The sequence below is a fragment of the Cyprinus carpio genome, chromosome A7 (assembly GCF_018340385.1).
Source record: "Cyprinus carpio isolate SPL01 chromosome A7, ASM1834038v1, whole genome shotgun sequence".
NCBI lineage: Eukaryota > Metazoa > Chordata > Actinopteri > Cypriniformes > Cyprinidae > Cyprinus > Cyprinus carpio.
The window spans coordinates 16,341,582-16,365,968 of NC_056578.1; positions in this window are offsets into that span (position 1 = coordinate 16,341,582).

A 24,387-nucleotide genomic window follows, 5' to 3' on the forward strand; every position below is an offset into this window, starting at 1 on the left:
TGTTGACTGGGCCAATTAGGGCTCGGAGAGAAAAGAATAAGGCATGTCTGTTCACTCACTCAAACAGTCATACAATACAGTCTGGCGGCTTTGTATTTATTAAAATCACCTGGACCCTTAAGGATTTTGTAGAACACACTAGTATGACATTACTTGTTCTCTTTAGTCATAGTGGGTATGTTGAAGCAAGACGCTGCTGATTTCTCAACGTGCTAATTACTGAGCAAGCGCTAATGTGCTAGTGACTAAAGGTGTATTCGAGTGATATTTTCAGTCATGTTCTTTTCCATAACGTATGCAATAAAAATAGTGTTTTTGTGTTTAGTATGGCAGTCACCTTTTAAAGTATACGAGTTTGAATTTGATGCATTTCAAGAATTACATTAATACAATTTGAGAGGAGTGAGCAGTACGTTCAATAAATGCAAATTTGATTTTAATTTAATGTTAAATGCACTCAGGGTTATCTGCTCTTTGCAAGTGCAATTCAATCATCTCCTCATTCCAAAAATAACACATCGTTTCAGTAACCATCGGTGTGGATATTTTTATTTTTGAGCTTAGTAAAAATATCTTTCTTGTATTTGGTTTTGCGGTCATCATTTTATTTTGTAATACATAAAGTATGTAATTCTCTCATTCAGAAGTTAAATACATTTTGCTGCTGTTTTGAGATCTGATTTGATAGCAAAACATTAAAAAGTAAAAATTGTTCCTGGTTGTGTGAATGTCTGTGTACCTGACAGAGGAAAGATCTAGTGAATGAATGCAGAGGGCAAATATGTACATTTAGCATAAATATCTATATAAAAGTTGTTGTTGTTGTTGTTGTTTTACTACTGCTGGCATGCGTTTAACATTGTCATGGTGTTTACATAAAATCTGATGTCCCTCTTGAAAGCAGTTCTTCATAATTTGTGAAATATATTTGGTATTTAAGGATTTGTATTGATTCATATTAGTATGTAAACAAAATATAACAGTTCACATTATAGAGCTTTTTAGTATGCTGTTACATGCATGACACACCACTGTTACAGTTATATAGCACAACCTTTATATACTTTAATTGTTTTTCACATGATTAAATTATAAATTTAATTGACACTATAAAATCACTAATAAGATATTTGAGAAATATTTAGACATTTTCTAAATAAATGAGCAAAACCAAAAAAGTGTTATGTGCTTCCCAGTTCTCCCCTAGAGATGACGAATAATGTATTAATCATGTTAGTTATAAATAATAATTGTGTAGTTGTCCACATTGTGTGTATCTTAAGAAAAACTTTTGTGTTAAATCAACGTATTTTTCAAACTGAATTTTAAAAATGCACAATTCTTTCTCCATCATGACTCAGGTCAAAATAGCCAAATCATACAATGTACGTCTATAGGTGAGATGAGCATTAGTGACTTTGACTCTGTATATCAGGGATGGTCTGTGTGTGTGTGTGTGTGTGTGTGTGTGTGTGTGTGTGTGTGTGTGTGTGTGTGTGTGTGTGTGTGTGTGTGTGTGTGTGTGTGTGTGTGTGTGTGTGTGTGTGTGTGTGTGTGTGTGTGTGTGTGTGTGTGTGTGTCTGGGTGGTGGGGGCGCATTGAAGCAGATGATTTGATGGGACGGGGGTGTCAGAGCAAGCAGACGCCGCCTGGTGTGTCTCCGATCTCATGTTTATGCAGAGATCAACTGATTTCTTTTGATTTGGCATTGAGGTTCTTGATTTACCACTGACTAGCTGCTGGCAGCCTTTCAACAGAGTTCCACAGGTTCAGGGGTTCACTAATTACCTCGATGGCAGAGCAAGAGACACTCACACACTTAAAAACACAGCCTGGTCCGTGCTAGCCACCTGCTCTGGTCCCAAATCTACCCACAAGCACATCATTTATGGTGGAGGAAATAGATTGCCTTGTTGTCAGAGTCCCCATCATGAAGAGACAGAAACTCTTTGGTTGCCTGATACTCACATTATTAATTCACACGCACACAGACATACAGAAGATGGATAAATATAAACATCTTTAAAGTGTCTCATCTGCAGTCAGCACTGAAGGGATCAGTGGGCGCCCTGTCAGTGTTTCAGAAATCCTGTTTACTTGGCTTTCAACACATACAAGCTGTAAAGCATAGTTTGTGGAGTCTTTCATTTTCTTTTCAAGTTATTGTGCTATCTGAGTTTATAAAGGAGTGCATCTCTCTTTCAACATCATGCTAAACATATGACAGTCTTCTTCGGGACTGTAAAGTATTGGTCCTCTTTTTCTAGAACTTCAACTTCAGGGTGGAGCTGGCTAGGTTGCTGAGGGCCAATTTGAAAGCAGAATGGTACGTGTGGGTGCGTTGAATGAAGGGGGTAAGAGGTCCACCAGACCTGACAGGCATGTTTATGCGCACGCACAGTTAGCATGACGGGAGTCATGTGGATAAATCACCATTCACTCTGGGAGCAGTCACAGTCAATGACATATTCACTGGCTGCTTCGACAGCTCATTTGATAACACTCTCCTCACGCCATTCTGTTTTTTTCTTCCACAAGATGAAAAGCTGGCTGAAAATCTCATCAGCTCAGTGAGGCAGGGCTGATAGTAACTCAAGATAAAGGAGGGAGGAGGTGCCTCCTAATTAATTAACTTTCCGTGGCCTGCCATGGGCAGAGAGAGAGAGAGAGAGAGACCACAACATCCCGCCTTTTTCCAGGGGGCTTTCAATTAGACATGCGTTATAATTAAATGCGATGTCAGTGGGACCAGGCAAGACCTGGCAGATCTATGTCTACAGTTTAGTTACTCACATTCATCATTTTGACTGATGACTGCGGCCTACAGGAATATTGTCTTGGATTGTTTCTGATATTGTATGTCTTTATTTATGTATTTATTTATTTTTTGAGGGTAGGCTAATAGAGCCCCTCGGTCGCCACCCCTCATTTTCATACACTATTGATGCTCCTTTATGATATCAGCGCTGTAAGCTATTGTTTGTTTGTCTGTTTATATTTTCTCAATAGTTTAATTTGAGTTAAATATAGGACGTAGACATTTTGGTTTTAATCTAATTCCTATTGCACATTTACAATAATTCCTATTTACACTGTAAAAACTAGTAACCTGCAGTTGTTACCTTAAAAAGCTATTTCTACAGTACTTGATTTAGCCCATAAAATTATTTTTTAACCCATAATTTTAGTTTTTAGGTTTAGGTAGTTTCAGTGATGTTAAATAATGTTTTTGAATTTATCATTGACCATTTTTTCCCTCAGTATAGTGAGCTGCCTATATGCTTTTTAAAGCATGTTGATTATACATATACTTCATTATCCATGATGAATTAATCGTTTAACACAAAAACTAAATTACAACTGTAATCTCTACAGGTGGGTCACAGTACAGCACTTGAAAACATCAACTTAATTCTATTATTTATAATAAGACTAACCTTCTGAAACAACAGACTTCTTTCTGGTGACGTATGCTGGACTTCTCCAATCATTTAGTCGGCTTCAGTTCCGCCCCTGCAGCTCACTGTGTTTTGGAACAGAGCCTCAGTGTGTGAAAGAGCTGAACTTCTGTAAGGGAATGCCCACTACTCCTTAAGAACACATCTTTCTGATCAGTGACACTATAAGCAACACGCAAACACATACACATATTGCCAACGTGTCATTGGCCTCCAGGTATCCACTTGCTTTGTCTGATATGTCTACAGTCTCATAGCAAGTGTGAGGGTGAGTGCCCACAGTGCTGGGGCTAGTCACATGCTGAACACATGGCTTCAGGGCATAGCCTAATGTGATTCTTTCTTGTTCTTCACTGAGTTAACTGTGCTTTCATGCTGGGAATACTCCCAAACTTCAAAACCTGTGCGCTCTCTTCTGCAGAAATCCCCTTCTGCAAGACCTCCACCTCACTCTGCATGCTGTGTGTTGTCTCTGCTTTGTCTCTCACCACAAAGCATTCAGACCCTTTCTGTCTGTAGAAACACACTTCGCACACTTTGAAGTTTACAGTTGTGGGATTCCACCTTGGGTCCTGCTCCATTTCGTTCCAGTCATAGACACAGTCTGACTGTTTACCAAAGGTCTCAGACACTTTCTGAAAATGTCCTTGGATATTTGATTTGAATGTAAAACACCTGTTTAACCCTTTGATGCATAAATTATTTAGTCACTTTTTTTACTTCATGTTACTTTTTAATTTAAAACAAGATATGTAATATTGCAAGATATGTAACATTATAATCATTCCCTGTAGTAGTAATAATAATAATAATAATATCAAGGTATATAGTTTTTTAAAGAATTCCACATTTGTCTACTGAGAAAGAATATAGAGGTAAATATTCTGGACATATTTATTAGCTGTGTTAAATTCATTTTGTCTTTTAAAAAATAAATAAATATAAATAAAAAAATAAAAATAAATAAAATTATTCATTCATTTAGAATTATAGGTATTATGGGTAAACCTGGATGGTTACAAATTCTTCATTTTGGTGGATGCCATGTATTAGAGCAGTATGGCTTAGTATAAATCGCTTTCTAAAAACAATGAAATATTTGTTTGTGACCATTAACTGATGTCAGAGAACCATATTGTTAAATTATTGGAATCTATTCATTTAAAGAGGTTTGACTGGCAATAAAGGTCGAGGAAAACTGCTTGGTTGGTAAAGTTGTGATCTGAAAGGAAAGATATTAGCCAGATATGCCTTATTTCAGGCTGGTATAAATATTCAGTTTAGCATTACAAAGAATAGTTCAACAGTTAATATTGCTCTCTCTCATTTCCTGTACTGTGACACTGCTTTTGCCTCTGCAGATGCAGACTACATTGTCAGTGAATTGTGTGTCTCAGCAGCTGCTGTACTTCTGACTGCACAAGCAGGAATCCATCCACTCACACCTCTAAACCTAAACTACACCCAGAGGAACAGTTGCTTTATGCCCCTCTTAATCAGCAGGACTAGAATTGAGATGACTTCAAAGAGATATGATGTTCTTTATTCTGTAATTCTTTTCCACTCGTACACATCTTCAGTTGTGATTTACTGCCATGTTGGATTTGTGTGTATGTTTCTATTCTGAGACTGCACAGCTGGTGTCAGTATTTCAAACAGCATGTTTCTGTTGTCTTTGTTTTTTCTTGGCTTTCTGTACAATTTGGGGTGACCAGCTGTGGTGATTGCCTTTCCTTCCTTGGCTTTTCCTTGTGTGTAATTTAAACTTGGCTTGCAGTGATAGTGGTGCTCAAAAAGGCCTTGGAAAAGACCTGAAATAGACAACTAAAAGCAACATGTCAGCACGTGAGAGAATGTCTCATGGAGATCTCCACTGGAAACTAAACTGACCTAGGCTAGATTAAAGGGTATGTTCTCCTGGGTCTTGCATGTCGGTGAGCTTTTCTTAATGTCTGTTGCTGGGTATGCGTTACTATGCACACGTGCATATGTGTTTAACCTGCAGTTTCCTATTATAGTTTCACAACAGCAACATCTTATATCGTAATCACACTTAATTAAGAAATCCAAAATTTATAACATTATTTGATCAAAAAAAAAAAAAAAAAAAATAGTTACATATAAAATATTGTTTCAATTTAAAATAACTGTTTTATATTTCAATTTATTTTTAAATGTAATTTATTTCTGTAATTCATGTGTCATTACTCCAGTCACATGATCCTTCAGAAATCATTGTAATATGCAGATTTGGTGATTTATTATATTTTTTTATTATTGTTATCAAAATTGAAAATAGTTTTGCTGTTAAATATTTTCATGGAAACTGATTTTTTTTAGCATTGTTTAATGAATAAAAAGTAAAAAAAAAAAGAAAAAACAGCGTTTATTAATTTTTTTTGTAAAAATATAAAAGTTGTTGCTGTCAACACTTGATCAAGTTAATGCATCTTTGCTAATTAAAAGTAGCAAATCTCCCCCTCAACCAAAAAAAAACAAAAAAAAACTTTACTGACTACAAAATATCATATGAAATCTGGTGTCTTCTAGTGTCTAAACATGTTTGTTTAAATGAAAATTGCTTGTTTGATTATGAAAAATAGTTTTTATACAAGGATTTAAAATGGTTTTTCAGACAAAATATAAATTCATGTACATGGCTAAATCGTGGTTTACAGAAGCATGTTGATAACTCAGTTTTTACACTGTGGTGGCAAGGTGTCATTTTGACTGAAACATGCCACAAACTGTATATGGATGTACCCAGGTTCCCTAACCGCCCCCATATTCTCTATTTTTCATTGCTTTGTTAAAGAAAGGGGGCCCACAGGGGGGAGAATCCGTGGCTGTCATTGCTTTTTAGCCATTGCGCTGGCCCTGCATGTCCATCTGCCTGGATGGAGATTTTAGAAATTGCTGTATTCCATAATAGACTCGGTCATTCTGGGCCGACACACAATGAATGTTGTTGTAATTTTTGCTGTCATGGGGGCAATAGATGCCCCTCCGTGTTTTTCTCCTCCTCCTGTTTTTTTTTTTTTTTTTTTTTTGTCTGTTGGTCCATGTGCAGGGGCAATTTACATAGAGACATTAATGTAACTGTCATGTTCTATCCCAGAGCAGCCATGCAGAACTGCTAAGAGACAGGCCGAGCTGCAATACTGATGCTCATAGTGCAGAGAGATGGGGCGGCGCCACAAACTTAATGGAATTAAGTAAAGAATTCTCCTATTTACCACTATGGCAGATAAGTGAGAGAAAGAGAGGGGGCGAACATTTAAATAAGCACCGAAGTGGAAATAAATGGCAAAATAACACATGGAGGAAAACATTTGAGGAAGTCATTTATATCTGGTGGTGATTTGGAGAGAGAGAGATAAGTTGGAGATATAAATTGGTAATGAAATATCTGTGTTAGACACGCATGCTGCTTGCAGCATCAGCACTACACATCCGAGATGTTCTAGAACATGTTTCAGGCCACAAGCGTAATATTAACTGGTCAATGCATGCTTTTATTGCACTATTTTCTCTCTCTCTCCCCATATGGCCTGTAAATGATGGCCCAATACAAAGTTAAATAGAACTGAGGCCCATCAACAAATCTTATTTTGTGTGGAAATTGTATATTGCATTTGCAGGTCACTCTTTTAACATTAACATTGTCTATTTTCAGTGTTTTTTATTATATTTTGATAAATGGTGTGGTGCTGGTAGGATGTTGTTCTTCACAGAGTAGATGAATAGGTCTTCATATTGTCTGACCCCAGACCTGCACTGATTCAGTTAGGGAGTGAGAAACCATGTCTGTTTCACCCTGCGTTTGAATGCTTTGTAGTGGGTTTAATTATCCTTTTCAGTGATGTTTCTTAGATACTATTTGCATGTATTTGTACCTGTGCTGTGTCAGTAGTCCCTGTTCTTGCTGAAGCACAGTGGACTCAGACTTTGTCATTTACTCTCTATTTACCTTTAACAGTGTAATAAAAGTAGCATAACTGTATCTCTTTATAATATGTTCTGATTACTAGTTCGTTACGTTTTAGATTGTATGAAATCAAATTATGCAATCCAAACAGTTTTTGTAATACACACATTATTTGTCTGAAATCATTTTAAAGGGATAGTTCATAGTTATTTTTTTGGTATATTTATTTCTATGGGCGGGGGGGGGGTCACACAGCTTTGGAATGATTATAACTTATGACAAAGTTTTCATTTTTGGGTCTCTAAAAGCACTAATAATACTACTTTCTTTAAAAAATTAAAACAATTATATCTGGTTTTCTTACTGTACTTCATTCTTTGATTAATAAATCCACTTGTAGCATTTACACTGATTGATTTTAGTTTTTAGTGATGTATTTTTAATTTATTTAGGCCAAAACATAAAAATAATTATTGGCTTGTTGGTATTGACTTGAATTTTAATATTGGTACATCATCAATTTATTTCTGTAAATCATTTTTGTGCTTTTTGCGCTTGTTTGTTGTTGTGATCTATCTTTGATATTTTGTAACGTTAGTGAAAAAACAGTTTGACCTTTTTGAACCAAACATTCATGTTCCAAACCCTGGGAGAATAATAATTGTAGTGTTGTGTACTCCTTCACCAGTGCCTCAATACACAGCTCCTTTTACCTGGTGAGCGACTGGGCTTTCAGAAAGCAAGGCTCATCTGACTGTCAGAGATGTTCCATTCCATCAAAGAGGCAGAAGGGTATTGTATTTCTTTGTGGGCATTTGAGCTGACATGGTCTGTGTGTGTCTGCGGAAACTATTTCTCTGTCAAGAGAATCGAGCAGGGAACGGCAGGCCTTGTATCCTCACATTAAACGCTGAAAGCGCGCCTTGTTTTCAGCAGGGACATGGCAGAAAACAGGAGCTGGGGTAAATGGAAGGCCTGCTGTGGGGTGGTCTTTTTCATGGTGATTAACTCAAATGACACACAACCAGAGGGACACTGGCTGCCTCCACATTAATGCCTTTTAGGAGGAACGGCGGCACTCCTCATATGAATGTCTGCCTCACTACCAGGGGAAAGAGCGAGAGAGAGAGATGGAGAAGAAAGGAGAGCAGCTATTGAAGATGGCATCTCTGCTCTCTCAGTATACACTTTGGACGCTTTCCACATTTTGATTTAATAATGGCCTGCCATGTAGATCTTTATTCATGTGGCTGGAAGGATAAGTGCTGATGTGTGTCATTATGTCCACCCTGCCACAAAACCCAGTGAAATTAGGTCAGAGTATGTACATACACCACATACACCGCAAGAAAAATGGCAAATTTGTCCTTTTTGTTTAGGAAGAAATGCATGTGGAGTCGGAGCTGTGACCTTGTGGATTGAGCTGAGGTGCTTATGTAGGAGACACAGGTTGAATCTGGCCTATGTAATGTCCCAAAACAGACCTCTGACATCCAGTAAGAAACACATTTTTCACAAAGGCCGAAATATATTGCGCAAGGTCAAAACAACTGCTTCTTCCACTTGAAATGTCCACTAAGTAGAGTTATTTTTAGGCTCATGAGGTTAAAAAGCTAAATTTTATTCTTATTATAACTTTGATTAGAGCTTCACAACTTCATAGACTATCATAAATTATCATCAGAAATGTAGGGTTTCCTAACCATAAACCTACACCTACTTGCTTTTTAAATTGAATTTAAAACCTCAAAAGTGGTCACTGCATTTTCTGATTCAACTAGTTTAAGCATCTTCTGTCAGTTTTTGTTTTCTTGGCATCTATTGCTAGCATCTTGCTCCACCAGTGAGGCTGCAGATCTACAACAAAATATTTAACATAGTTTGTATATATCCAAAATCAGTATGTGCACTGAATTTTGGTACAGTGTATGCAAAGTTAAAAACCTGTCAGCATCTGTGGATAGATGCAGATTCTAGAGTGCCTGGAGTTTTGCTTGTTTACATGATTCAGAATGTCATGCTCATTAACTTCTAAAGGTCTTATCCTTCATCCGTCTGTTCTTTGTCTCCTCTCCTCCTCCTCCTACTCAGGCTTACTGATGTATGGCTGATAATGTTAGGGAAATCACTTGGTCATGCTTGAAATCGCCCTGTATGTATGCGTTCTATCAGCCGTAAATACTGTATTTGAACCGCAACTCATTTAAACTATTAATCTGTCATTAATGCCCCCTTTTCATTAATTTATAATTGTTTGTGCAGCCTGATCTCAATTGCTCGCTATAGTTTTGTTTTGCATTGCTGCCAGGAATCAATTAATCTTTTGTCAGTCAACAAGAGCTATTGTGATATGACACAGTGTAAACAGTTTGCACTGAACAAAGAATGAGTGAATAATGAATTGTTTAAATCTATTTATAAAGCATCCTGTTTAGCAGCTTGAAAGCTGGTTGTTGTCTTTCTCTGGGGATGTAGAATGTAATCTTTCTCTCTCACACACTCACTTATTCATCCACCTCATTTTGACAGGAGAAGTTTCTGGTTCATAATGAAGTCCACCAGTCCCAAACAGAGCTGATAGTCACCATCCATCAGTGTGACAACACGAGGAACATGCAGTAAACCGGCATGCATGTATCCGTGTAAAGAGGGCAGGTGGGGAGACATACTGTTTTGACATGGAAGAGAATTTCAAATTCTTTTTATGTGTGAATCAGACAGTGTGTGTGTGTGTGTGTGTGTGTGTGTGTGTGTATGTGTGTGTGTGTGAACTGTTTAAGTGAGTAGGTTTTTCTAAACTTTTTTAGAAAACCCAGAAGAATAGAAAAACCTAAAGAAAACAGGCTTTCCTATATGTAAAATAAATTCAGAAAGGTACAAAAGTTTTTTTTTTTTTAGAGTATTCTATTCTATTCTATTCTATTCTATCACATTATGCTATATTGTATTATATCATATTATTCTAATTTACATACTAATATAGGTTAGGGCTAGGAAATAGAAAATGTCATTAGTTCAGGGTAAAAACAATATAAGTCAATGGAAAGTTTGCTTCATGCCTGTTAATTGCTAATATATATATATATATATATATATATATATATATAAAAAAAAATATATTAGTAAACACACACAGTGGGTATAGAAAAAGGATCACCCAGTTGTGGCAGTATTTTGTTGAACTACATTTTTCTTTAATTAAAGCCTTTTAACCCCTAGAACATGATCTTACCACCTCCATGCTTTACTGTAGGAATTATTTGGATGGTGAGTACTGGATTTCTGTCAGATAAATTGTTTGGTGTTGAGGCCAAATAATTCAATTTTATTTAATTTTAGTCTCTTCTGTCTCAGAATCTTAAAGGTGCGTTTTGGAAAAGCTCAGTCAGGACTGCCTGTGGCCTTTCTGGAGGAGTGGCTTTTTTTAAAACCCTCCCAACAAGCCACATTTGTGGAGAATTTGTAATATTGTTGTCGCATACACACAATGACCACTCTTTAAATTCCTGCAACTGCTTCAGAGTTGCTGTAGGCCTCTTGGTAGCCTCTCTGACCAGATTCCTTCTGGCGCTTTTATCCAGTTTGGAGTGATGTCCTGATCCAGGGAGGGTCTGTGTTGCACCAAATACCTGACACTTCTTAATAATAGACTTCACTGTACTTCTAGTCATTGATAAAGCTTTTGAAATTTTATTGTATCCATCTCCTGGCTTGTGCCTTTCCACAATTTTATCCCAGAGATCTTTTGACAGTGCCTTGCCACCCATAGTTGATTGTTTGCCTCAGTTACACTACCAAGGACTGCAATGCTCCAGGAAAGCTCTTTTTACGCTGAGTTAATCAAAATGACCCAAGCTGATCACAGCTGAAAGTCAAATGGCTTTGTGTGCCATTGAGAAGGTGATTACTGTAGTTACACCTGATTGAGTTCACAAGTAATTTTTAGGAGGGGGTGATCCTTTTTCCAACTCAGTGGCTGCATCCGAAAACTGAAAAATGCTGCCTTCGGAGGAGGCATTCCATGAAGGCATCAAGACACGTCCAAGTTCAATGTTAGCTCCAGTTCCTGTCTCCTGAGATGCCTTCATCTGGCCGATTTTTGAAGGCAGCATAGATGTATCCGTCACTGCCTTTGATATCCCACAATCCTGTGCGTTCCATTCTGTGACAGTTAAGCTAAAAAATAAAGATGGCGTCCTAAAGTTGTGGTCGGTGGTCAGTTTGTGTATGTACATTTTTGATCAACGTTTCCACTTTTGATGTCATTTTTAGCAGGAAATTAATATTGGCGTAATGAAATATTCACTTTGTTGTAAACAAAGCTCTCAGAAGTCTGTCCAAAATCAGTTTTGTGAGGTGCCTTCGTGCGCAAACGCTGCCTGGAAGTCGTTGCCTGATACGACAATGAGGCAACAAGATATTGTTGTATATATATACACACACACACACACACACACACACACACACACACACTGGCCACTTAGGTGCAACTTGCTAGTAACGGGTTGGACCCCCTTTTGCCTTCAGAACTGCCTTAATTCTTCGTGGCATAGATTCAACAAGGTGTTGGAAACATTCCTCAGAGATTTTGGTCCATATTGACATGATAACATCACGTAGTTGCTTTAGATTTGTCGGCTGCACATCCATGATGTGAATCTCCCGTTCCACCACATCCCAAAGCTGCTCTATTGGATTGAGATCTGGTGACTGTGGAGGCCATGTATTGAGGTTTGTGACACGATGCATTATCCTGCTGGAAGTAGCCATCAGAAGATGGGTACACTGTAGTCATAAAGGGATGGACATGGTCAGCAACAATACTCAGGTAGGCTGTGGCGTTTAAACAATGCTCAATTGGTACTAAGGGGCCCAAAGTGTGCCAAGAAAATATTCCCCACACCATTACACCACCACCAGCCTGAACTGTTGAGACAAGGCAGGATGGATCCATGCTTCAGTGTTCTTTACGCCAAATTCTGACCCTACCATCTGAATGTCGCAGCAGAAGCTGAGACTCATCAGACCAGGCAATGTTTTTCCAAACTTCTTTTGTCCAATTTTGGTGAGCCTGTGCGAATTGTAGCCTCCGTTCCCTTTCAGTCTAGACGCCACGTCGGTGACCGACGAAAATGGGATATCGCTTCGATAGACCAATCTACTTCGAGTGTAAACTAAACAAGCCAATGCACATTGGCATGCAATTATTGCATCCAGCTGCCGCTGATCACAGCGTGAGTATAATAAGGCAGCAGGTGCAATGCATACCAGCTTTTTCTTTGGAGCCGAGCGTTAGTATCGTTCTGCTCAACTGTGTCTGCTGTGAACTACGAGTTCAGCACTCAGGCTGCACTACCCCCTGTCGTGTTGCAAGCGGCCAATTCCCCTGTGCGCCTCAGCACTAAAAGAGCATTTCCTAAAGAGCAAATTTCTCTAAAAGAGCTTCATGGGTGCGTCTTTGTAAAGACGACGGATCGTCCTTATAAGGATGCCGTTTTACCCGTGCGTTTCTGGGTGCGGTTGTTACCTGCCTCATGTGTCTGGGCATGTCTGGCCCTCTGTGGAAAGATGACCATCTCAGAGCTGCGAACCAAGCTCCGCTTCCTTTAAAAAAGGCCCTTCAAAAAAGGCTGAAATCACTACAGCAGGGCCCATTCGAGCCAAAGTTTCTTTCATTGAAAACTCTGCTCCTGCTTGCACTGGCCTCCATCAAGAGGGTAGGGGACCTGCAAGCATTTTCGGTCGACGATTCAAGCCTAGAGTTTGGGCTGGCTGACTCCCAGGTAATCCTGAGGCCCTGGCCCGGCTATGTGCCCAAGGTTCCCACTACACCCTTCACAGACCAAGTGGTGAACCTGCAAGTGCTGCCCCTGGAGGAGGCAGACCCAGAACTGGCTTTGCTCTGTCCCGTCCAAGCATTGAGATGTTATGTAGACCAGACACAAAGCTTCAGGAGCTCAGATCAGCTCTTTGTCTGTTACGGAGGCCGGCATAAGGGGAATGCCGTCTCTAAGCAGAGGATGGCCCACTGGATTGTGGAAGCCATAGCCCTGGCTTATCAGGCTGAACTGCCTGTTCAGGTTGTGAGCTCACTCAACTAGAAGTGTTGCATATTTATAGAGCTGTGGGCTGGGCGACCCCTAACACGTTTGCTGGGTTCTATAGCTTCCGTGTAGAGCCGGTATCCTCCTGTGTTCTCACCTCAAACGGGTAGTGGCACCGAGAGGCCCCGGTAAGTGTCGGCTTGCTAAGACTGCTCCAGAGTGTCCATACTGTAGACCCTGTTGAGATCCTCCATCACCCTAGGCAGCTGGACGCGGCAGAACGTCCGACGCCAGGCCTTCAAGATGAATCCGTGAGAACCATGGAAGGCTGGGTTCCATATTGCGACCTAAGCGGTACTCGTATGCGTATAGTCCACGGTATAGCCTTAGAGCCTGTGTTTCTCCAGCAGACTTCTGTCTTTCCAAGAGGGTTTGAATCACCCCAAATTTCTCCATATACACCTAAACGGATGCTATGTGTATTTGCTCCCGTGACCTCCTTTGGGAAGGATGGGGCTTCCACAGCGTCCCTGTTCCAAGTGGAACGGGTACGTTTTCCCAGTGTTATCCAATCTCACCCAGTGAGGTAGTGCTTTGTAAATGGTGAGTGGAACTACTTGTTCCGAGCCCCGGTCTACACCTAATAGGGGCGCAGGCGGCTCGCACAGGGCACTGGAAGGGGCAGCACCCATGGCGCTTTAGTAGGGATCCCATTTTCGACTGAAAGGGAACGTCTCGGTTACGTATGGTAACCCTCGTTCCCTGAAGGAGGGAACGGAGACGCCACGTTCCGTCGCCTGGTTGCTGTACCACCGCTGAGCCGCCGGGTCTCCGGCTCGGCTCCTCAGCGAAAACCTGGTATGCATTGCACCTGCTGCCTTATTATACTCACGCTGTGATCAGCGGCAGCTGGATGCAATAATTGCATGCCAATGTGCATTGGCTAGTTTAGTTTACACAATCTCCTCTGACCTCTGACAACAACAAGGCATTTTAGTCCACACAACTGCCACTCACTGGATATTTTCTCTTTTTCGGACGATTCTCTGTAAACCCTATAGATGGTTGTGCGTGAAAATCCCAGTAGATCAGAAGTTTTTGTAATACTCAGACCAGCCCGTCTGGCACCAACAACCATTCCCATTCAAAGTCACTTAAATCCCCTTTTTTTCCCATTCTGATGCTCGGTTTGAACTTCAGCTAGTCGTCTTCACCACATCTAGATGACTAAATGCATTTAGTTGCCGCCATGTGATTGGCTGATCAGCAATTTGTGTTATCTAACAATTGAGTGTATATACTGTAGAGCTAGGGGATATAATTATTTGCACTGTGTGTGTTTTTCAAGTTCATCTCCTCTCTATTCAGGGTTAAATATAGCATGTATCAAATCCAAACTCCAAGTACATCCTCTCTTTTGTACACTTGTTGGGCTTTCCAGTTCTCTCTGCTGCTCTGGGACATGTGATCCTTGAAATCTTAGCAATGTAACTGGGCGTTAGAGTGTTATCAATGTTTAAGAGATATTCACATGGTTTATTCATTTCTCTTTTACCCGCAGCATTGTCTCTCATGTTATTGTTAAGATCCTCCTGAATTAATCATACTGAACAACGGTGTTTTGCAGCAGAATGCATTAAACTGAAATGCTAAGCATGAGTGCACTGATAAAATCTCTCTTTACACTTTTTATATCCTGTGCATGCCGGCTACACTAAAACATCTTGTCTCAGTTACCCTGATGTCATGTAAAGCAATGCTGTTAGCAAGTAAGATGCAGATAGAAAATTGTTTAATTCTCTGTTTTAATCATTCAGGGGGAGTTCACTACTATGAATGAATTTTGCCCACACTTTCTGTGTTCTGATTCACTAAAGGACTAATACAAATCAGATATAGGCAGAAACATCCACAAAATGTGGGTTGAATAGTCACATCAGTTCTGAGTGCTAGATTGTGGAAGGTGATCACACTTGAATTGGCTCTTTAAAAAGCAAAAACACCTTTGTGAGCAAGTGTGGCTTGGTTATAATGCTGATTGTTTGATATACAACTTAGGCAGAAATCAATAGAAAATGTACACAAATACAAATATGGAATTAAATAAAGTTCCATGTACCACCTGCTTTCCAAAGGCAGTTTTGTGAATAAGTACAGTCTGTAATGTGTGTAATGTCCATTGGAAGGTGGCGTGTTTGTGCTGAAAAGTTAATTTAAATACAGTGCAGCATTAGTTTACTGATCTTTAGCAGCTAGTTCAATTAGATTGTGGGAGGTTAGTTAATGTCGCTAGCTAAGCTGTTTTCTGTATTTTTGATGAAATTATGACTAGAGTGCTTTTTTTCAAACTTTTAATAAATTTTTACTACTGGGTGTATTGATATATTAAAGAAATCTGATTACCATTTAACATTTTAATTTAGATTATTATTTTACTATATTAGTAATATAATTCATTTAATTTTAAGTCATCCTGTGTCCTCCTGGTTGGGAACCACTGGCAACAGTAAATTGCCAGGAACAGCATATCTCTAGTCTAGTGCACATGAATTAGAGTCATTTCCCCTGAGGTCTGCATCACATTTGGTAGAGAGGCACAACAGATTTAAGGAGACAACATTTTGAAAACTTCTACTAGGAGGTAAAGTCAGAATTTCTGTTTCCTGAGTAATTCTGCATTCACAGATATCTGATATAACTGTCACAAGTCTTTTTAAATTCTTTTTAAACTCCTTTCATTCATCATTTATTGCACATTCAGAAACCGTTTTGATTGTTGCTTCTTATTGCTTGCTCTCTCTCTTTCTCTCTTTCCAGGCAATCATGGCAGAGTAACACACGCAACGATGCCAACACAATCATTAAATAACCACACATCAGACTCAGAGGTTAAGACACAAATATTGGTAATGATGAAAGACCTTCCAAACTCAGGATCCTTCCATCCTGTCTTTCACAAAATGCATGAATTCAGTACTGCGGAGGGCCGTGTATTAGGACTCATACGGCACTAATTACTGATTAGTGTGTTGGCATAAAACAGGCAGTCTTTCAGACGGCTTCTTTAATTTCTCCCGTGTTTAATAAGCGTCGCTCAATCCCGTCCGTACAAATCATCCCTTATACCCATCTAAATTAATCTGCACAGTTAGCCTGCCCCGCTAGCGATCGAAGGAACGTGCCTGCTTGAAAGCGGGTAGAAAAGAGAAGAGAAAGCGAGAGGCGATGCCTGCTCTCAAAAGTGCTTTTAACTGAGCTGCTTTGAACACATCACTTAAATGTAATTTGGTGGTTTCTATGAGATTTATTCAGAATTAAGCATAATGAACAAAGCTCCATCTCCCTATGCATTCCTATAAGCCTGGGTGTGTGTCAGATTGCTTCTTTGACAGCTCAGACTTCAAAAGCTCAACGTTGTCAACAAATAATGAAATAAATAAGAGGAAAGCATGATTATCCAAGTACTTGGTTTATTTCTCTCTCTCTCTCTCTCTCTCTCTCTCTTTTTAACACATTGCATCCGATTGGCTAATTAACTCCTTCTCTACTGCACAACAAAGTGGCGTCTCCTCAGTAAGCCATTCTGACATGCAGCACTGGTACAAATGTGCTATGAAGATTTATAATGTAAATCGAATTTGAAGGTGTGATGCATTTTGTTAATAGGACCTATTTAGAGAGAGCGTGCCAGGGTATTTTACCTTTTAATACGGAAAAAGAGGTAATTGTGAGGGCTCGGGAGAAGGTGGCGTATTAGCATGTCATCATTTACATGTGGTATGTTGATAATGTGAGTGGTTCAGTGGGTAACCAAACAGAACAATTGGAGGATCTAGTACTTGTTTGATGTTTTCTGAGGACTCAAACTGAAGACTCTTGGTTTGATTTGAGTTTAGCTTCTCTTCTTTATAGGCATCTAAGTTGTGTATGTATCCATTTACTCCCATGACCACTCTGGGTAATAAGTCATCTCTGCATTACAAGAGGGGACTGCAGTTAATAAGAACACACATGCAGAAACACGCAGGCACTCACACACAGGTGGGAATCGTTTTGCTTTGTCTTCAGCCTCAAGTCCAGGCTGAGCCAGCAGCAGGTAAAGCTTTCTGTAAATTATAGCCTAAGGGCAGGTCTTCTTTACTCAGTGCCGTTTGAAGCTGTCCGAATGCATGAGCCCTCAATATATTGAAAATAAGGTTTGTTTTCACCATTAATCCATCGGATCCACTTGTTTTCAATACAATTTGCATGAAACATTGATTGCATCTGACACCCTCTGTATGTCTGAATAGTTACCAGATTTTTGGTATTGTATTTATTTACATAAATTTTTTTTTTCTTTAATTTACCTGAAGTATTTACATAAATTGTAAAGAATTGTTACTAATATGTGTGTGTGTGTGTGTGTGTGTGTGTATATATATATATGTGTGTGTGTGTGTATATATATATATATACACACACACATATATTAGTAACAATTCTATACAATTTATGTAAATACTTCAGGTAAATTAAAGAAAAAAAACTATTTATGTAAATAAATACAATACCAAAATTCTGAATCATTCAGAATAACAGTAACTTTATAACATCATATAATACTTCATATATAATAAAGCATAGTTAGTTAAATATATGTTGTATTTTCATACTTTATATATATATATGTGTGTGTGTGTGTGTGTGTGTGTGTGTGTGTGTGTGTGTGTGTGTGTGTGTGTGTGTGTGTGTGTGTGTGTATGTGTGTGTGTGTGTTAATGACCTGGAATTATAGAGTATTTTATGAATGACTTTTTAATGAAAGTTATTAAAAAGTGTTAATGTGCATTTTGTTTATTTCTTATCAAAATCATTAGCTTTTTTTAACCAGTGACTGTAAGACTAGAAAAATGTTTATCTGTTGATGTGTCAGAGCTAAATTATTTTGTCATGTTTATATTTTTGGTTGTTCAGATAGTTTTTGCACACTTCAAGCTGGTGTTTTAGGGTGCATTTTTTAAAAATAAGATTTATAATTCATATATGTGGCCTAGATTTCTTTTTTATTTTTTTTCCTCAAGCCCTTGACAATTGATGATTGGTGGATGCATTTAAGAAATGTGTTTGTCAGTATCTTACAGCTGTGAGGTTTTTTTTTTTCCTCTCTCTTTTCTTTTTTCCTTTCCAGAGTGTAAATATTTAGTTTCTATACATGCATTAAATAATGCTATGATAACTGGAATGATAAATGAGGGGTGAGCATAGTGTAAAAAAAATTTGTTATAATTAAGCATCATAATGATTCTGTGTGCTTGTGTATAAGCTTAAATTGCCCCTCTTGTCTGTGTATGCATGTGTGTTTTGTGGGGGTCTTACCTCAGGACCCAGGTTTGATTTGACACTGCGAGTGTGTTTTCTGCTGTTTGACATTCTCTGCGTCTCTCTGCTCTCTCTCCTATAGGCTCTGCTGTCTATAGCTTGTGGTGCTCCCAGTGGAGCGGGCTCTTTCCACTAACAAAATGCAAAATACAAAATTAATAAAAACACCCTTTTAAAAAACTGACAAATACGCCTCAGGCAAAATATCGGCCCGTCGGCTGCTTAAAATTTAATCAGTATTTCTTATTTATTTATTTATTTATTTTCCACGGCCATGCTCATATTTTTATAACACGTTGCTCAGGCTGTCTATGTACAAAGTTTTTCTCCATCAAGAATTACATGTTTAATAGGTCCTGACAGTCCATGGACTCTCCAGGTTCCCTGGGGGATCCATGCTAATAAAATAGGCAGAATTTCTTTATCCCTTAACCTTAGTTCTTGTCCCTCTCTTAGACATCGATTTGATCTTTCTGAGGCTCCTGAAGAATAAACTTTATTCTATGTTTCCTTTGATAAAAATATTATGTTTATCATCTTCAAGTTTAACCTAAGTGTCATATCTTGTCATTTTTGCTGATATATATTTATGTATAACCATTACAGTTTTGACAACTGGCAATATATTTCTAAATGCCACGGTGAACCTTTAGGTTAGCCTACATTGTAGTCTCAAATTATTGTAAAGTCATACAAATGTACAAAATTTCAATGTGACACATTTCATTTTTGGATATATTTAGATAATGGTCATAACATATTCTTATTACCATAATATTGTCATAATTAGCATAATAGTTGTCATTTTACACAGCATTATTGAGTTGGTAAAATAATATTAGAATTTATTACATGCTAACTGCCAACTTTTTTTATTTGAATGCCTCAATTTTTGATAGGAAGGTGCAAGACAGAGAGAAGCCAGCAGAGCACTGCCCACAAGCCTACACTGTAAAAACAAATCTGTATTTTTGACCAAAAAAAAATTAAAGTGAAAATTTGAAAACAAACAAGTAAATTCAAACATGCACACTGTACTAAAAGCTGTTTTGTATACATATACTGACAACCACCATAATAATAGTTTCTTAAAAACTATTAATGAACATTATTTAAACAAAACACCAAAAAATGAGTTTCATTCACATAAATCTAATAATATCAATATCAGACCACCATTTACTGACAATAAAAAATACATTTATTCTTTCTTTTTTATTTCTAAAACTGTACAATTAACAGCATATTACTGTAAAATTACATGAAATGTCTGGTTAGATATTTTACAGTATATATAGTACAGGATTTTACTAACCTATTTTTTTTTTAAGTATCTGGCTTCGACAAACATGTTCATTCAAACAGTGATACGCTGACGTGTTTCATTCTAATATGTAGGTCTAACAGACACTTGAGAAGTTCAAGAGAAAAGTTTGAAGAACCTGGAGAAAGCTTCAATTCCCAACCCCCTTTTTTAACATTTTATTAATTGAGACCATGAAGTCAAAGCTTTCAGTGAAAGTGTAGACTAAGACAAGCCATACTTAAGGTTCCTGTTCATAAATATTAACAGCCCAATATATTATGCATATTATTCTTTAAATACCACATAAAATGTGTTTTTTGTGACTTACTCTTAATTTTGCATATGCTCTTAAGTAAAATACATTAAATAGTAATTGCAATTAAATTGATGCCAGAGGCAGCGTTGGTTTTGTCACTCAAGTTGCTGCAAACTGTCTTTGACAAGTCTTTCTCCCATTACTTAGTACTGAGTGGCCATCTTTGTTCACTTCAATGTCAGGAGACTAGCAAATTCAGCACTTTAGTGTAGGACAGGGGGGAAATTTTTTTATTTGGTTTCTTTTACCTCAAGGTGTCTTGACTGAACTTACTGTACAGTACTGTATGTCAAGTTGAGTAACTCTTTCTAGTTGTATACTCTCAAAAAGAGTTCTTTACAAATGTTTGCCTTTATTTACATTGTTACACTGATTTCAGTTGTTTAATATTATGACATGTTTCCTGTACTAAATTTACATATCAAGCACATACTGTATCATGTGCTTGTCACCTTGAACGGCTGACAACGACACATGAATATTCATCATATAAACATTCATGAGACTAAACACTTGGTACATTAAAGATGACAAGAGTAACATTAAAATAACTGATCATTCTAAAGTAGAAGAATGAATGTATGCTGACATAAAAAGGCAGTAAGTTATTAAACATGACAACTAATTCAACAATTATGTAAATAGAAGTAGCAAACAGTTAAACAATGCAACCATATTAATTATTCATGCGCTAGTGCATGTGGGAATTTTTTTTTTTTTTTTTTCTGTGTATGACAGTTTGAACTAAAAAAAAATGCATTAATCCAACTTACTCTATGTGCTTATTTGTTCATGACTAAAAAGCTGTACTGAGATGCATTACTTGAAAATCTACAATATTCAAACAGTCTTTTCTTATTTTTAGTAGTATCATGTCATTTTTTACAGTGACAATGGAATTTGAGTCTGAGAAACAAGGAAAGAGAAAGACAGAATGTGTGCTGTCAAAAAGCTTGTATTGATAAGTGTCAGCAGTCTGATTGTGAGACTTACTCTTTGTCAATGCTTAATTTAACACTGTTCTACTCCTAAATCCTCATGGGAAAGAACCATGCTGAACACACTCAAGCACATATTGATTCCTGTGTGTTTATAATCTGTGTTAAAATGAGACATGGCCCACAAGGAAGACAGGAAGCCCATTGACAGACAGGGAGAATAATGTTATTCTAGGCAGAAGTGCCAGAGAGAATGTGTGAGTGTGTTCAACCTCCTTTGCTTTAAGCACTCATAATAGCATGTTAATCAAGGCTAGCATCTTTTAGTAGGAGAGGAGCAAGGCAGCTTTCCATGGTCCTCAGATACGGGTGTCTATTAGGGGTGGGCATCTTTGATGTGAGTAATTAAGTTGCCTAATTATACAAATAGGGTAATAACAATGGAAATAACAAAGCTGTGCGGTATGAACCATATGTGTATGTTTGCGAGTGTGTGCAGCTTGATTCTGTTTTTCTTGCAGTGTCATGGCCTAAAACCATACACACACACACACTCACACACATACAGTAATCAACAGCTCAACTCTCTGATGGCTCAGTGAGGGATTTCCTGCTGTAAATCAGAACAACAACAAACAACAATAAAGAAAAGAAAATCCTCCATGCATGGTTATTAACACACGCCTCAAAGTTTCTCAGAGCAGAAACAGTGACTTTTCTCTTTGATGTAGTTGATTACAGCTGCTTTTGCATTGCCTTCGCCTCAGGACAGCATCCTCACGCCTGCAGAAAACTCACTGCTGATCTTACAATACGTCTCAATGACAAATCCCAACAAATTCCTTTCTCAAGTCATGCTCGGCTCTCAGAAGGATACGTGTTCGGAAAGTAGTTCTTTTTAAGCAGAAATAACAAGCTCCATTTTCTATTGCCGTAGTTGAAATGTCTTGTTCAGTTAAAGAATACAAAACCAACAGATCGAACTCTGAGGAGTGGGGACAAGCGCTTTAAATTTTTGATTGAAGACAAAGCTCTCTGTTCTCTCTACAACTGTGGAATAATAGTGAGGATCACACTTTCATGGTAAGTTTCCGGCTCTTAAGAGTGCGGTTTCACCCTGTGCATTAGCAGCACATTAATTTTAAAATGAGAATCCTTGTTGAGTTCATATAATGAGCAGTTAATTATTGACAGGCATTGATGAATATTTAACAAAGTCATCTGTCTTCACTTGGATGGACGCATGTGGAGGAAGATTAAGGGAGACATGCATGGCCCATAGCTCTTCCACATCTTCCTAATTCATTGCTGCATGTGAGGAAAAAATGTGAAACTCGCCATATCGTCTTTACAGGGCTTTTTCAAAAGGCCCTTGATTGTATGTTATTTTTTATTTTTATTTTTTTTTTTTTAATGCACAGAGGCCCCCAACAGGACTCGCTCAAAAAAAAAAGAAAGTAGAAGAAAATAACACTTATTTAGATTTTCTCATGTGAATGGATAAAATAATGTCACATGCAGTGTTAAATAATTAGATGAGATTTACAGTAGCATGAGAGGCAGATCTTAGATGTTAGAAATTCTGGCCCTTGTGGTTTGGCAGAGATGCTACCACAGTGTGTTTTTTTTTTTTTATATATTTGTCCCATGAGCCGCGGGGGCTGCTTTAGGCTGGGGGTTGTGACAGAGCTCTTTTGGTGCACATGAAGGCCGGTTAGTTCCAGTGTGTTAAAGAGACTAACTGTTGGCCCACTGTCACTTGGTATGCCCACCCTCCTCTTACTGAGCCCCCAAAGAAGCCCCTTAAGTGCCCTTCAAAATCTCATCTGTTGTGAGATGCAAAAAGGCTTTCGAAATAACAGGATGACAGACAGTGAGAAAAGCATTCTTTACCCTTTTGTGGCCTGTCAGTACTTTGCTTTGCAATATGAAAAAGTTTTGGATGAAGACGTTTTGTTTGATATTTTGAAAGTGGTGTATGTGTAAGCAAGAGGTTGAGGTTTAGAGGTTTTTAGCAAAATGAAGCCACAGCAGAACTGTTGCGTGTTTCCTGAATTCATAGTTTTGAAAGAATCTGTTGATTAAACAATGCAATGACTCACTCTTAATGTCAGTTTCATTCCTGATTAAATCATCATTTTTTAACAAATTGATCGAACAAATCACTCACTGTTACTGTGTTCCATTTACCTCTGAAGTTGGTTGTCAGATCAGGCAAAGATGTCACAACCATGTTCGAGACATCCATCTAACACATTTACATAGAAAATCAATGGGAAAGCAGCGCAGTGGAATGCACAAACGTGTTGTGTAAAATTCCTATGTTGGACTGTATATTGATGCTCTTGGAACGCTGCTCAGCCAAACTGTTGAACTGTATCAACGTGTTTAGACTGTTTTCATCTATTTCTCAGACTGATATTCCTCAATCCGAATAATAACAACTGTCCTGAGCCCCTTTTTGGCCGGACAGAGCATTGAGCACCGTGTGCTCAGAGCTTTGTGAATGTGTTTAAACTGCTAGTGTTTTACAGTGAAGCTCCCTTTGTAAATCAGGAATCCTGCATTCCAGCACAGCTCTGCCAGGCCACTTAGCTTCAGCCTGGCCCTTTGTAGTGGTACAGTATATCTTCCAGCCTGTGATGCTGCACTAGGAGTGACCCACGCCAGCTGACATCTTAATTAAATCTTTAGGATCCCTTTAAAGCCTTTTATTGAGAGGGAGAAATATGGGCTTGCTCTGGAACCAGGAAGGTCACAAGCCTCCCCTTAGTGGGTTGACGTTCAGTATATTGTAACCATATTTACTGGTTTGTGTTATATGTGTGTTTTTAGTATAAACAGCCTCACACATACTGTCTTGTGCACTCCTTAGGGGCTCAGTTCACCCCAGTCCTCACAAGCAACCCCCCGCAATGCTTCTGACAGCTGAGAAATGTCATTACAGGCCAAAGATGAATAATAGAATCGGCCACAGTGCCGCTGTATTCCGCGCTTTATTAACACTGCTGAAGGTCATTTAATGATCTTAATGAG